The following is a 13,994-nucleotide window of genomic DNA, read 5'->3' on the forward strand; positions in this document are numbered from 1 at the left end:
AACTCCATATTTAGCTCCAAGCATGAAGGAATGAAGGAAGTAACCCTGTGGCATTTTGAGCCTATTTCTCAAAAAACATCTAAACTATGTACTAGAGGGATGGCCAATGCACCTCAGAGCAGGAGCCACCATGGTCCTGATTGAGAGAATGTACTTGAAAATAAATGGGGAAAAAAAGTGACAGTTTATGTGCCACACATGGTTTGTCTGGTGTAGAGCAAAAAGGAGGTCACTGGTTATCCCTGAGCAGAATCTGAAAGTAACAGGTGGTGCTCCTGGAACAAAAGACCTTGAGACCCAGGCCCCTCAAAAACTTTCTTTGTCCTTGCTGCCTAGAGTGTGCCTAGAGTGACATGTGGGTCACCTTCCTGCCAGTTCAGTATGTGCAGGGGCAGAGGGGGGAATGTCAATAAGTGATCGGTTGTCCTGAAGTCCCTTTTGCCGGGGCAGATGCCATGGGGGTCTCTCAGCCAGAGAAAGAGCCAGGACCCGCAGGGCAGATCCTGTGTCCTGGATCCAGCCAGGACAGGGGTAATTTTTGCAGCAGCCAGGAGGAGCACGGCCAGGACCTTGGGGTAACTGGCCGTCACCTGCCACGTGGCAGGGGGAAATGGAAGGGGTTTGTTCTTTTCTTTCTTTTCCTTTTCTTTTTTTAAACAAAGTCTTTTCCCATTCTTTCTATTAGAAACCATTAACATTTTGTAATAGCCTTTCCTTGCAACCATAACCATTCCAGTATTCTGCATTTCCTTACTTTTCAAAAGTTACTTTCTCCAAGCAGAATCTTTGCAAGCTCACTTTGAACCCAAAACTGGTGGTACACCTCCTGCTCCAGCTCCTGTTCCTGCTGCTGAGGGTAAGTCTGCTTTTCAAGCAATTGCAGTCACTGGGATGTGGGTCCCCAGCCAGCATCTCCCTTCATGCTGCACGGCTTCTGTAGGCAAACAATACTTAAATATAAACATCAGGCGTAGGAATGTGCCCCCGGTTGACGGAATAAACAAGTTACCCTTTGTCTCCTTAAAAAAGGAAAAAAGCCCAGAAGGTTCTCTCCTCAGTTTGGTTAAAAGACACCTCATAGGACCTTGGGGACTTCACCTCAAACTTAAGGATAGCTAATTGGACAGGAGCCAAAAAGTCCCACCTAAGCAATTCCCTAGAAAAAGAAGAGAACAAAAAACTTCATCGCTTTTGTGAAGTGTTTTAGCAGGAGCAAGAACCTCTTGCCCTGGCTCGGGTTTTCTCAGTAAAGAGCTTTTTTATTTTGCCTTTTATTAAAACTTTTTGTTTCCAACACTGTCACAGGAGCCATCCTGCTTCTTTATGCCACCTGAGGTAGCTGAGCTACCAAGGGTATAATGCTTATCTCTGAGAGCTTAGGAGACCTGGCTTGAAGAGAAAAGCACTAATAAGGGAACATTAAAACTAGTGCTAAGAGAAACGTTTTCTGAGACTTTTTTCAGAAGAGAAAGGGGATGGTGAAAGCTAGCACAGGGCTAAAAATTACTACAGTAATGTTTGTTTTTTTTGTTTTTTTTTTTTCTATTTGTACCTATTTCCTTGGATATATTTGGTTTTAGTTTGGGTTTGGTACCTTGGTTGGTTGAATTCTTTTTGTTTTGGGGACTGATGGTGGTGGATGGGTGCATGTTTGGTTTATGGTTGTTTTTTGGTTTTGTTTTTATTTTACTATTTCATATATCTTTCTTTGTTAGTTTTTTTTTTTAACCAAAGATTTTTCCTTCCTTTATATTATAAACCAACATTTGTAACAGCGTTTCCTTGCAACTACAACCATTTCAGTGTTGAGCCGTTCCTTGTTTCTTAAAATGAAAACATTTTTGAGGTTGAAAATTACTTTCTTGGGATAGAATCTTTTTGGGGTCGAATTGGACACCAAGTAGCCAGAGCACCTCCTGCACATGCTCGTGACAGTGACGGTAAGTCTCCTTTTCAAGCAATTGTGGTCCCGGAGCCCTCTGTGCTCCCTGCCTCAGCCCCGCCACGCTCTCGGCAAAGCCCCAGCCCCCTTCAGTTTCTTCAGCCCCTCACAGTCCTCTCAGCCCCTCAGTCCCTTCTGACCCATCCCGTCCCCCTAGCCCCGCCACCCCTCGGCCTGTGCCACTTCCCTGTCACCTCAGTGCCACCATCGCCCTCGGCTGCCCCACAGCCCTCAGCCCCAGCAGCACCTCAGGGTCACCGTCCCTTCAGCGTCACCGCCCCCTCAGCCCCCTCAGTCTCACCGTCCTTCAGCAGCTCCTCAGGGGACACTGCCTGGGGCCACCGGCAGCTCCCACCGCTCCAGGGACACCCGGGGCTGGAACTGCTGCTCCGCCCGGCCCGGCCGCCAGCTCGGACCCAGCACAGGGAGAGGGGACACAGGGGGCACGGGGGAAAAGCAAGAGGTGAGGGAGGAAGCAGAGCAGGGGAAGAGGTTAAAAAGAGGCCTATACCTGTACAGATATCAATCTATGTAACTAAACCCCCATATATCAATACAAATATGCCTATCTACAAATATAACTATTTATATGTAAATATAACTGTACACGTATAAATGCAACTACGGACATCTACACCTATAACTGCACATCTAAAAATATAAATATATACACCTAAAACTAAAAATAAAATAACTGGACAAATCTCTGTCTATGTAGATAGATAAATATAACTACATAAACCTATAAATACAACTACATATATCAATAAATAGAACTATACACATCTATAAATATAAGTAGAGACAGAGGAATTCTACCTGCCCAATGGTCACAGGCTCTCCCTCTGTCTCTTCCTGGCACACAGGGCAGCCCTCCTGGACACGTTGATCACACGGGATCTGGGAAGCAAAGGGAACACTGAGACAATACTGGCCCTTGTGCAAGCGCCCCTTGAGCACCAATTGTCCTTCTATCAGGGACATTAAAAGACGGCCTGAAAGGCAGACTCTCACTTGGCAATTTGAAGCCTGCTCTATTAAGAACAGGGATCCTTCCAAGTTTTCAAAACGGAACGGTGTAAAGTATTTAAGTATTCTAATAAAGTCTCAGCACCCACAGTGCAAATGGCACCCACGAGAGCTTGAAACACAGACAGTCCCAGTGACAGAGAGACCTCAGTCCTCACTGAAATGGCTGAAGGCTGCTGGGGGCTGAGGTATGAACCAGACTGGGACACCCAGCTTGGTGGCACAACTCCCACAAGGTCAGGTTTATTCCCTGCTCTCTTGCCACAGCAGAGGACTCAGTGCCCAAGCCTCTGGCGAAGCGTGGAGGGCAGAGCTCGGGCAGGTTGTGCATGTGCCTTTGAACTAAAGGCACCAGGAAGCACCAACCCTGCAGACAAGAACTCAACTCTTCTCGTCTCCCTTCATGCCAGAGGCAGGCTCAGAGCAGCCGTCTCACACCTCTCTAAACCAACAGGGGCTCTGTCCTTACCAGGCTCCTCGGGCTCTGGGGAACTGTTCTCGCAGCTCTCGGTGCCAGATGAAGTTTCCTCTGCTGCAGCCCGGTTCACAGGCTCCCCTCCTGAAGACTCAGGGGCAACATTCATATTGCCCTTGAAAGAACAATAGAAAAAAAAAAGAAAACTAAAGATCATTCAGTATTTTGCTGGAATCACTTCAAGGATATGGTTACTCTCCTTCTCCATGTAACAGCGTTCAAAAGCTTTCAGCCCAGCCTCTTCCATTCCCCTCCAATGGGTTACCTGAGCAGAGGGAGACCTTTCAGGCAGGGATCTCCTGATCTCCTGGATCATTTGCTCGACGGCAATGCCAAGATCCCCTGGTGGCAATTGCTCTTCACCAGGTGCATTCCAGGCTGAGCCGGAGGCCGTCGATGCTGCACAACCTGCACTGCCAGGTGGAGCACTGGGGGCTGAAGTGCCCGAGGTGGCTGCAAGAATCCAAAGACATTGGTCACACTCCACAATGTGGCTCTGGGACACAGATCTCTGTTGCTGCCTTGGATCAACCATCACAGGAAGCAGGCAGGAAAACCAGGCAGAGAATCTTTTGCCTTTCTAGGTGCCCCTTCTAAATAAGCTGGAGAATTTTGGGCCAAGAATGACAGAGCCTTGTGGAAAAATACTTCAAACAGTCACTTTTCAGGACCTTTTGGGGAAAAGCAAGGCTACAACTCTTTTCCTACCTCGCGGGTCGTGTGCTGGGGGCTGCTGCTCCCTGTGGAGCTGCTGGGAGCCGCAGGGCTGGATCCTGAGCACCTCCCGGTCGATCGGAGGCAGCTGCCCCCCGTAGAGCTGCTGGAAGCGGCTGCGAGGCCCCTCCCGCCCGAGCGGCAGCAGCGGCTCCCCGTAGAAACCGAAGAAGCCGCAGGGCGGGATCCGCAGCAGCTCCCGCTCGGCAGGCGGCGGCTGCTCCCCATAGAGCTCCTGGAAGCGGCTCGGCCCCTCCCGCCGGGCCGGCACCGGCCGGTCCCTGTGCAGCAGGTGGAAGCCGCTGGGCGGGCGCCCGGGCGGCAGCGGCGGCCGCTCCCTGGAGAGCGGCTTGAAGCGGCTGCACCCGTTCCGCCCGTGCGGCAGGGGCCGCGCCCCGGGGAGCTGCTGGGAGCCGCGGCCCTCCCGCCCCGCCGCCGGCCGCTGCCTGTTGGCCGCGCTCCGGTGCCTGATGCGGAGCAGGAGGTCGGGGCCGTCGCGGCGAAAGCAGGGGTTGCTGTAGTGGAGCCAGCTGTCGGCATCGCCCGGCACAACCGAGCCAACCCGGCCCGGCACCCTGTGGAAGCCGTAGCGGTAGAGCTGGCGCACGAAGCTGCGGAACTGCGTGGCCCTGAAGGTGTGCGGGGCCGGGCCCCGGGCGTCGCCCGGGCTGAGCAGCTCCCGCTCGAAGAGGGAGCGGTCGATGAGCAGCCCCTGGGCCCGGCTGTCCCAGCGCATGGAGCGGACGCGGGGGCTGTTCACCAGGCGCCACAGCTTGGCGGGGAAGGCGCTGGCTCTGAGCCCGGCGGGCAGCGGCAGCTCCGCCATGGCGCCGCTCGCCGGCTGTCGCCACAACGGCCCCGGCGCAACGGCCGCGTGGGGATACCATAGGGACAGAGCCAACGCGGGGATTTGGAGCCTGGGGGTGCTGGCACCAAAGTCCTGCTCTTGAGAGGGGTGCAGGGACACAGGGGCTGTCAGAGGACAATGAGAGACAGGGGACAGGAGGCCATAATGGGCCAGGCAAGATCCTGCTCAGCATGGCAGCAAAGACATTTCCTCCCCGTGGCCTTGGCACTCCAGGGCACCCCAAAAAGGGCCGAGGACTCCTATGTGTAACCAGGAGGGATGACTGACATCACTGTGGGTCCCAGCATTCCCCAGTCCCTTGCTGGCCGTTCAGTGCACACTGGGGCCGCTGGGCATGTGTGGAACATGGGGATGGGGTGCACAAAATTAAAGGGGGACCCCAAAGTGGAAGGAGTGGAAGCCAAAATCGCTGGGTGGAGACCCCCAAAACGGAGGTGTGAAATCCCAAAATGGAGGGAGGAACCCACAAAATTGGGGCAATGCCCCAAAAACCCACATGAAGCTGTTCTCTCCCTCCATTGTTTACCAACAAGAGTTCCATCTACCAACTCTAATTTCAGCAAAGAATTCCAAGTGTTTCAGCTGAAACTCATTCTGAGCAAACTTTGTAGAAGTGATCACAGAATCACAGAATGTTCTGTGTTGGAAGGGATCCACCAAGTCCAATTCTGAAGGGAATGGCTTGCTGGCAGGGTCAGCACCAAAGACACCCACCCCAGCTTAAGGAAGAAGTGTCATTGACTGTAGGGCAAAGCAGCACAGAAGTACAAAAGGATAAGCTAAGCAATGCACCTGATTATTACTAGAAAAGATTGCCTGTAGGGATTCAGAAAGATACATCACCAGTTACCCTCACACTTGACCATTGTCCTGACACACACGTCAGCTGGGGATGCTCTGTCACACCAAGGGATTGGAGAAGCACTCCCAGTACCTGGGAATTCCTATGTGGTTCGCCCACCCTCAGGTGAGGCCGCCAACTTTGCTGTGAGAGGGCCCAGATTTTATACTGTTGAATAAACAAGCTACCATAACTTCTAGTGCGGGAAGATCTGGTTTCATCCTCCTCTTGGCCAGGGCTCAGGGAGGAACTAAGGAAGTTTGCTTTGAGCCTACACCTTCAAACAAAGCCAGATAGAGATGTGATAAATGAATATGATTTGTGCCAATAATTGTAACTATATCGATATTTTAGAAAATATTTGTTAAAAAGTAATAGGGGAAAGTGATATGTAATTAGCATCACAAAACAGCTGTTTGCAGATGTTCATGAGATCCAGGATGGAGTATTGAGATATTTTAGCACAAACGGCCTTGGGAAGGACAAAGCTGGGAAAAACTCCAAGAGTGGAATTGACATTGAGGTGAATGAAAGTCCAGGCAACTTCTTCTTAGGCAAGATTGGCCTTGAAGACAATTAAGCTGCCCATATGGCTCTGGACGCAAGGCTGGTGCCCCACAGGACATGGGTGCCACCCACGGTGGGGCACAAGGGGAAGGCTGAGGAAGCAGAGCCCAGAGACTCTGTGGGGGAATAACAACAATTTATTTATTTTTCTAAAAAGAAGGAGTTGAAGAGCCTTGCTAGTTCTACTGCAGGGGTGGGGAGAGTTGGATGCCTTTCTCTTTAGGGACCGCCGGGGCCACCCAGGCAAGCAGTGCTTGCTTTGGGTGGGACCAGAGGGTCTGAGGCTGGTGCTCTGGACAGATGGATCAGAGTGATCTGCCTCATCCTGGGGCTGGTCCTGCTCTGGGGACACCGGCACAACTGGGGGATGGCTTTGACCCCTGCTGGGGGTGGCCTCCGTTGTGGCAGCTTCCTCTTCTTCCTCTGTGGGGACTTGAGGGCTGCTGGGTAGAGTCCAAGAGCTGGGTCTGGGGCTTTTAGGGCTGGAGGAGTTGGGGTTTGGGCTGGAGAAGCTGGGGGAACTGTGGCTGTTGGGTCTGGAGAGGCTGGGGGGGCTGGAGAAGATGGAACTGGAGCTGCTGGAGCAGCTGCTGGCTGCTGGGCTGTCATCCTCATCTGCGGCAGTGTGGGAGTGCAGCAGACTCTGGGCCCCTGAGCTGCAGTGTCTCACATTGATGTCAATGGTGCCCTGGACCAGTGGCACTGTGTGTTCCTCCAGGAAGCCCTGCAGACTCTGGATCATGTCCTCCTGGTCTGGCCCACACACACAGAGAACATACAGGATGGCACTCTGTGCTCCTTGCCATCCACCACTGCTCCCTTTGGATGGCCTCCATCCTCTGGTTCAGCCAAGTCCGCACAGGGTCCAGAAGTTCCCGTCGTCGACGGAAAAGTCCTGCCCAGACCTTGGCAGGACACCGCCGACAGCTCTGGCTGGTGTCTCCTGAGGAGAAGCGGGATGGGCTGGCACAGGGCCATGGGGGCTGATCTCGTCCTGGCCGCCGGGAGCTCGCTCTGATGAGCTCGTGGCTGCTGGCAGCCGCTCAGGGGCTGTGATGACAATCTCTAGAGAGTCACCGGCATCATCAGAAAACCTGACAGTCTCTATTGCTCCTCCGCACAGTGGGCATGATGGATTTGTCTGTGCCAACCGCAGGATGCAGCCCCGGCAGAACTGGTGGCCACAGGGCAGAGTAGAAGCCACCTCATCCCAGGTGTCCTGGCAGATGGCACAGTTGCCATCTGTCTCTGTGGCCATATTTGGCTGCTGCAGCACGTTGGGGAGGGCTGAGGATCTGGAGCTGCTCTCTGTTGCCGATGTCACACCCTGCAGGAGAGGGGAGGAAGGAGGACACCCTCCTAAAATCCAAACAATGGGGACTAAAATTGCCTCAGATGTTTTAAAAGAAGCATGAAATAGCTTCAAATCACCCTTAAATCTCTCAAATGCACCTAAAATCCACCCTGAATGCACCTGGTTCGGCCTAAAATCACCCTAAATGGCTTGGTTTGATCTAAAATTGCCCAAAGAAGCAAAAAACCTACTCAAATGGGCCCAAAATCACAAAAAAAATGTACCTAAAATCCCCCATACAGGATTAAGAGTCACCTATATGGACCTAAAATCACCCAAAGGGATCTGAAATCCCCCCTAACCCCACCAGAGTCGGCCTCAAATCAGCCACAGGGCCGAAAATCCACCCGAAAAGGCTCGGGATCCCCGCAAGGGATCTGAAGCCCACCCTGAACCTGCCCGGTTCGGCCCAAAATCCCCCAAAGGGGCCGAGCCCGAGGCCGAGCCCGGGATCGGCTCCGGGGCCGCTCCGGGACCTCCGCGTTCGCTCCGGGCAGTTTTGGCCGCGGCCCCGGACGGGCCTGGGCGGGACCGGGAGGGACCAGGGAGGGCTCGGGAGGGGTTTGGGCATCTGGGGCTTTTTTGGGCTTTTGGGAATTGTGTTGGGAGTTTACGGGGAATTGTTGGGGTTTCTGAGGAGAATTATTGGGTTTGGGGGGAGGTTTTACTGGGATTTTGTGGGATTCTCTGGAATAATTTTTGGGTTTTGTTGGGATTTTTAGGGGATTTGGAAGCATTTTATTGGAATTGTGGGGGCATTTAGTGGGATTCTTTGGGGATTTGGGTTTTTTAGGAATTTTAGTGGGGATTTGGGGGGGGGTTGTGGGGCTTCTTGTGGCTTTGGAGACATTTTGGGGTGGGATTTCTGGGGCTTAATTGGGATTTTGTGGGCTTTTATTGGGATTTGGGGGTGTTCTAATGGGATTTTGTGAGATTTAATTGCGATTTTGTGGGGTTTATTGTTACTTTCAGGGGTTTAAAGGAGATTTTGGTGCCTCTCAACCCTTCCCTACACCCTGGGACAACTCCAAAGCCCCCGAAAATTCCACTAAAACCCTCCAAAATCCCCCAAAAATCCCAATAAAACCCTCCAAAACCCCAAAGAATCCCAGAAAATCCCAGTGAAACCCACCAAAATTAAAAAAAAAAACTCCCAAAAATTTCAATAAACCCCCCAAAAAATAACCCCCCAAAACCCTAGAAAAATTCCCCAAAATCCAAAATCCTCAAATCCACAAAACCCTGCAAAGTCCCGTAACCCCCAAAACCCAGTAATCCTCTCCAAAATCCAATAATTCCCCCTAAACTCACAACAAAATCTGCCAAAACCCAAAAATGCCACCAAAATCCTCCCAAATCCCCCCAGAGCCCCCCAGACTCACTGGGGGCCGTCCTGGATCAGGGGGCACCTGCTGGTGGAACAGGAGCCACTTCAGGGGGCCCTCGGAGCTTTTTGCGGAGGGGGCACCATGGGAGACCCCCCAAAAATGGGGGAGGGGAACCCCTGCGCGGCTGCTCATTACTTTTCTCAGCCCCGGTCCGCTCTCGAACGCCCGGCTTGGGTGTCTCAGCTTTTCGTCGGGGCCGGGGCTCGCCGCAGTTCCCAGGCGCTTTTGCTGCCGCGCTCCGGGGTGGGCTGTTGGCCGCGCTTCGCCGTCAGCGCGAGGGAAGAAACAAAGAGGCAGGGAATTCGTCTAAATGCATCCATGTGGCGGTTCGATGCTTTATTGGCTGCGAGAGCTGCGGTGGAAAAGCTGCAGCCGCTGCCCGCTTCGCACGGACGCAAATGGCCTCGAGCATGCCGAGGAGTGTGATGAACTAGGGGAGGGACAGGGCGCACAGGAAGCCCTCCCGCCCAATGGGTACAGACATCACGGTGATGACGTGTACTGCAGCGACCAATGGGAACACGGCAGGGGCAAACACGGGGCTTTGGGGTGAGTGGGACCGCGAGAACGGGGAGACGGGCACGGAAACCGCACTAGGGGAAAACCCGGGGGATGCACGAGGGTACAGAGAACTGGAAAACTAACAAAGAAAAAACCCATAATTTGAACCCAAACCCAGAATGCAACAGTTCTACAGCAGAAACTCCACAAGAACCAAAATATTCACTTACAACCAACAAAACCCTCAAAATGCAATTTTGGACTCCCATCGGAATTTCACCAGGGAAATTTGTCCCTATTCCTGAAGAACATCTGTCCCTTGGACAAAGGCAAATCACACCTGCAGAGTCTTCTTCAAGCGCTGAGGTTGAGGTGGACCTGGATGTGGCAGGTCGGTGCAAGGGACAGGATTCCTACTTTTCCCCATAAAATCAGAGGTCTCTCCAGGGATTTTGCCCAGATTTTTGGGTTACTGATGTCTGCCACCATTTAAAAGTAAACCGGTGGGAGAAATGAATCCCACTCCGCTGCCTCAAGAGAGATTGCAGGTTGGAGTTACAATTTACTGAAGAAGATTACTGTCAAAAACGGGTTAGAAACTGTTGTAAAACAGTTGATAATTGTTAAGCATGTACTGTTGGTTTGGTTATTATAGTGTAAATGGGGTTAAAAGGGGAGTTGTAAGAAATATGGTGCTCAACTTACTGTATTACACCTAAAGTAAAGTGCATCCCACCAAGCGAAAACGAGCCAGCCTGGACAGAACTGTAAGGGCCAATCAGCGCCTTAACCTTCGTGCAAATGAAGGATCCCAACAGAAACCAAGCCAAAGGAACAAAAAACAGTATAAAAAGGGGGCATCCGCGTCGGTGGGACTGTGCCGCTCCACCTGGACCATCGGGAACATCGCTGCTCAAGAAAGGAAGATCCAGCACCAGCTCTGCAGCATCCTTGCTCAGGAACGCTCCTGCTCTACCCACGGGCCCCCTCTGCTTTAGGCCTTATCATAAATGCTGAAATCACTTTAGAACCGGGAGTGTGTTCCCGTTTTTAACAGTGTGTCACTTAGACACCAAAAGGGAAAACCTGCATCAGCAGCAGCTGAAAACAAAGCTAGAATCTAAGCTGACACATTTCAGATTTTAATTTCTGGGCTTTAAAAGTCATTTGGCTCATCCCAGAACTCTATAAAGCAGTTTTGTCTCCTATTGAAAAAGTAAATATTGTCATTAGAACACATTTTTCCAGTGATGCAGCTGCTGTTAGACAACAAGGGGAAACATATAGGCAGGCAGATTCCTTGCTCCTCTCTCATCTCAATAAATTTGCCACCATTAGGATAAATCATGAGAACACAAAATTATCTTCAAATTACATACGTAAAAAGATTTTATTTATTCTTCCCAAGTTAATTTGTGAGGTTTTCATAAAAGACTGGAATTATGGTCTTTTCTATTCCAGATGGACAATGTTTTATTAGACTAATTCAAGACAAGGCTTCACTTTCAACTCGTAACACGTGGGAATGTCACATGAGAACCAAGAAGCAGATTCTGGCCAGAGCACTGGTTTGAACCTGCTTCGGGCTGGAGTCACCTGACCGAGTTCTTTTGGCGTGTATTTTGAGTGTCTTGCATTTAAACCATGCAAGAGCAAGTCAAAGGCAGGAATCATAGAAATAGCCACTAAATACATAAAGGTTAACAGATTTATTTATAAAAACTGTGCTTTTCTAAGCGGAAAATCTTTTTGCTGAGCTTGAGACTGCACTGTGTGACTGACATGAGGCTTTGGTCACAGATTATGCATGAACAATCCAGAACCTCCTGACTTCATGAATTTGTATCTTGTGTATTTTGTCCTTGCCCACACTAGCTAGAAAATTAAGGAAAACATGCACAACCATTAGGAAAACACAGTGCAATTTAGGAACCATTCAAGAAAATCATGGTTAAATTGCCTATATGTTATATCCAGAGATGACCCAAACAATTGCTGCTGAAGAACTTACACCATTAATTTTATTACAAATTTTCAAAGGCAGGTGGAGTTGCTCTTCCTGCTCAAATAATTGAACAGGATTCTTGCTATTGGCAATTAAATTATTATTTGATTCCAGCTTAATATACTTTCAGAGATTCATTATAGCTCTAAAACTGTAGAATACTGTGTGCTTTGTGGATGAAAAGACCAGAGAACTGTTAACAATTCTAGGGATTTATGTCTACTGTGTCCTCTTGTCCTGTCACTGTTCGTCCGTGAGGAGAGCTCGATCCCCATCTTACTACAACCTCCTGCCAAGCTGGTGTAGAGAGTGACAACGTTCCCTGTTGCCCTGATTTTTAAAAGTGTTAAGTTTTCCTTTATAGTTCTTTTGAAAGTTTTAATGTTCTTTTAACAGTTTTCTACGCCTTCTGATGTTTGCATATTTCTACTGGAGTTCTCATACACTGTTCATGTAAATAATGATTGTTTTGCACTCTTCCTTGTTGGAGGAGAGAATTGATGGACTGTTAGTTTGACCAGTGTGGCTAGAAAGGTAGCAATTTCACCCTCCAATCCACTGTCACTTTTAGAATTCTATATATTGCAAAGTCAGAAATAAAATTGTTTCTTTTTCTCTTTTGAACTTACCAAGCTTCTGTGTACTCATTTCATGTCCAATAGCAACAGTTCCCCCTGGGCCTCCTTTGCTCAAGACTGAGCCCTCCCCAGCTCCCTTCGTTCTCTCAGCCATTTCTCATCAGGCTTATTCTCTAGACCCTTAATCAACTTCCTTTCTCTTCTCTGGACCTGCTCCAGCACCTCAATATCCTCCTGTGGATGACACCAAGCCGGACCTGCTGGAGGACAGGAAGGCTGCAGAGGGCCCCGGACAGGCTGGATCCACGGGCTGACACCACTGGCATGAGGTTAAACAGGACCAAGAGCCGGCTCGTACGCTTTGGCCACACTAATCAGCTGGGAAGCTGATTGACAAGGGCTGGACCTGAGCCCAGGTGTGCCCAGGTGGGCAAGAAGGCCAATAGCACCAGGCCTGTCTCAGCGATAGTGTAGCCATCAGGACCAGGGCAGTGATGGTCCTTCTGTGCTGGGCACTGGTGAGGCCACACCTCGAGGGCTGTGTCCCTCTCTGAGCCCCTCAATAATAATTAAAGTTTCTCTAGCTTTATTCATTATTTGCCTCCTTTCCCTGCCCGGCTGTGACTGGAACTACACCGAAGGGAAGGTGCCTGCAGCCGAGGGAAGGCTGTGGTTGGGTATCTGGTTCTGTTTGTCGTTGCTGTTGTTTGTTTGCCTAGTTGTACATACTGGTAAAGAACTGTTGCTCCTTTTCCCCATATCTTTGTCCGAAAGCCCCTTAATTTCAATATTATAATAATTTGGAGGGAAGGGGGTCCCATTCTCCATTCCAGAGAGGTCCGGCAGACACCTGTCTTTCAAACCAAGACAAGCTGACAATTAACAATTTATTAACAATTGTTTATTAACAGTTAACTGGGAGGCAGGACTCAGCAATCAGGGTAAAGGGAATGCCGAGGGGATTGTCCTTGGGGTGTCTGCCCGTGATGTCAATGTAGAGCTGCTCCTCACATGTCCCCTCCTGCTCGGCGAGGCATTCCACTGTGATCTTCTGCTGGCCCCAGGGATCGATGGAGCCGGAGCAGGGGGACACCGTGAACATGCCAACATTGAGGGGACTCTGCAGAAAAAGTTCCAGGAGAGGCTGACGGCTAATAGCTGTGCCTCGAGCACCCCACAAAGAGTATGTCCTGCCTTGGCCTCCAGCTGGGCCCAAGCACCCAGTCCCAGGGCAGGGAAGGATGACTCCACGGCCCAAAGGCAGCCCCAGGCTGAGAGCAACAAGCCAAGAGGAGCTGCAAGCCTGTCCCAAGTGGCAGAGAGAAAGAAGTTTGAGTGTGAAGATTGAAGGTGGTAGCTGTGATCCTTCAACCTCCAGAGGTAACACAGGAGAGCAGAAATAGCTGTGAGAAATGATGGGAGGGAACTGGGAAGAAGAAAAAGCAATGTTGTCTGAGCTCTGTGGACTGGGAGTTCAGTGGTGGCTTGCAGCTACCAAACACAGGACCTGCTCCCCTCTGTTGACCCCACAACTCCAGGTCAGAGGCAGAGTACAGGACTGCCAGGGGGACCGAGCAGATACTGGACTCCATCCTGCAGACCATGTCCCACCCTATGGCGATGAGCCCCCAGCCCGGGCACAGCGGCATCTTCTCACATCCCCTGCAGCAGCACTGCTGGGGAGCAGGAGCCACCCACCTGTGTTGTGCAGCTCGATTTCCTTCTCGCCGAG

At 50.9% G+C, this 13,994-nt stretch overlaps 1 long non-coding RNA gene across 1 annotated transcript; it reads right to left on the reverse strand.

The window, feature by feature from the left end:
• Positions 1 to 2,716: 2,716 nt before the first annotated feature.
• Positions 2,717 to 4,015, reverse strand: LOC137467646 (uncharacterized). Its single transcript, XR_010995579.1, has 3 exons — positions 3,712 to 4,015; positions 3,441 to 3,561; positions 2,717 to 2,842 (listed from the first exon to the last, which is right to left on the reverse strand). It is a non-coding gene; the product is annotated as an uncharacterized lncRNA (long non-coding RNA).
• Positions 4,016 to 13,994: the final 9,979 nt, after the last annotated feature.

Source organism: Anomalospiza imberbis, unplaced genomic scaffold (assembly GCF_031753505.1).
Source record: "Anomalospiza imberbis isolate Cuckoo-Finch-1a 21T00152 unplaced genomic scaffold, ASM3175350v1 scaffold_72, whole genome shotgun sequence".
NCBI classification, from domain to species: Eukaryota; Metazoa; Chordata; class Aves; order Passeriformes; family Viduidae; genus Anomalospiza; species Anomalospiza imberbis.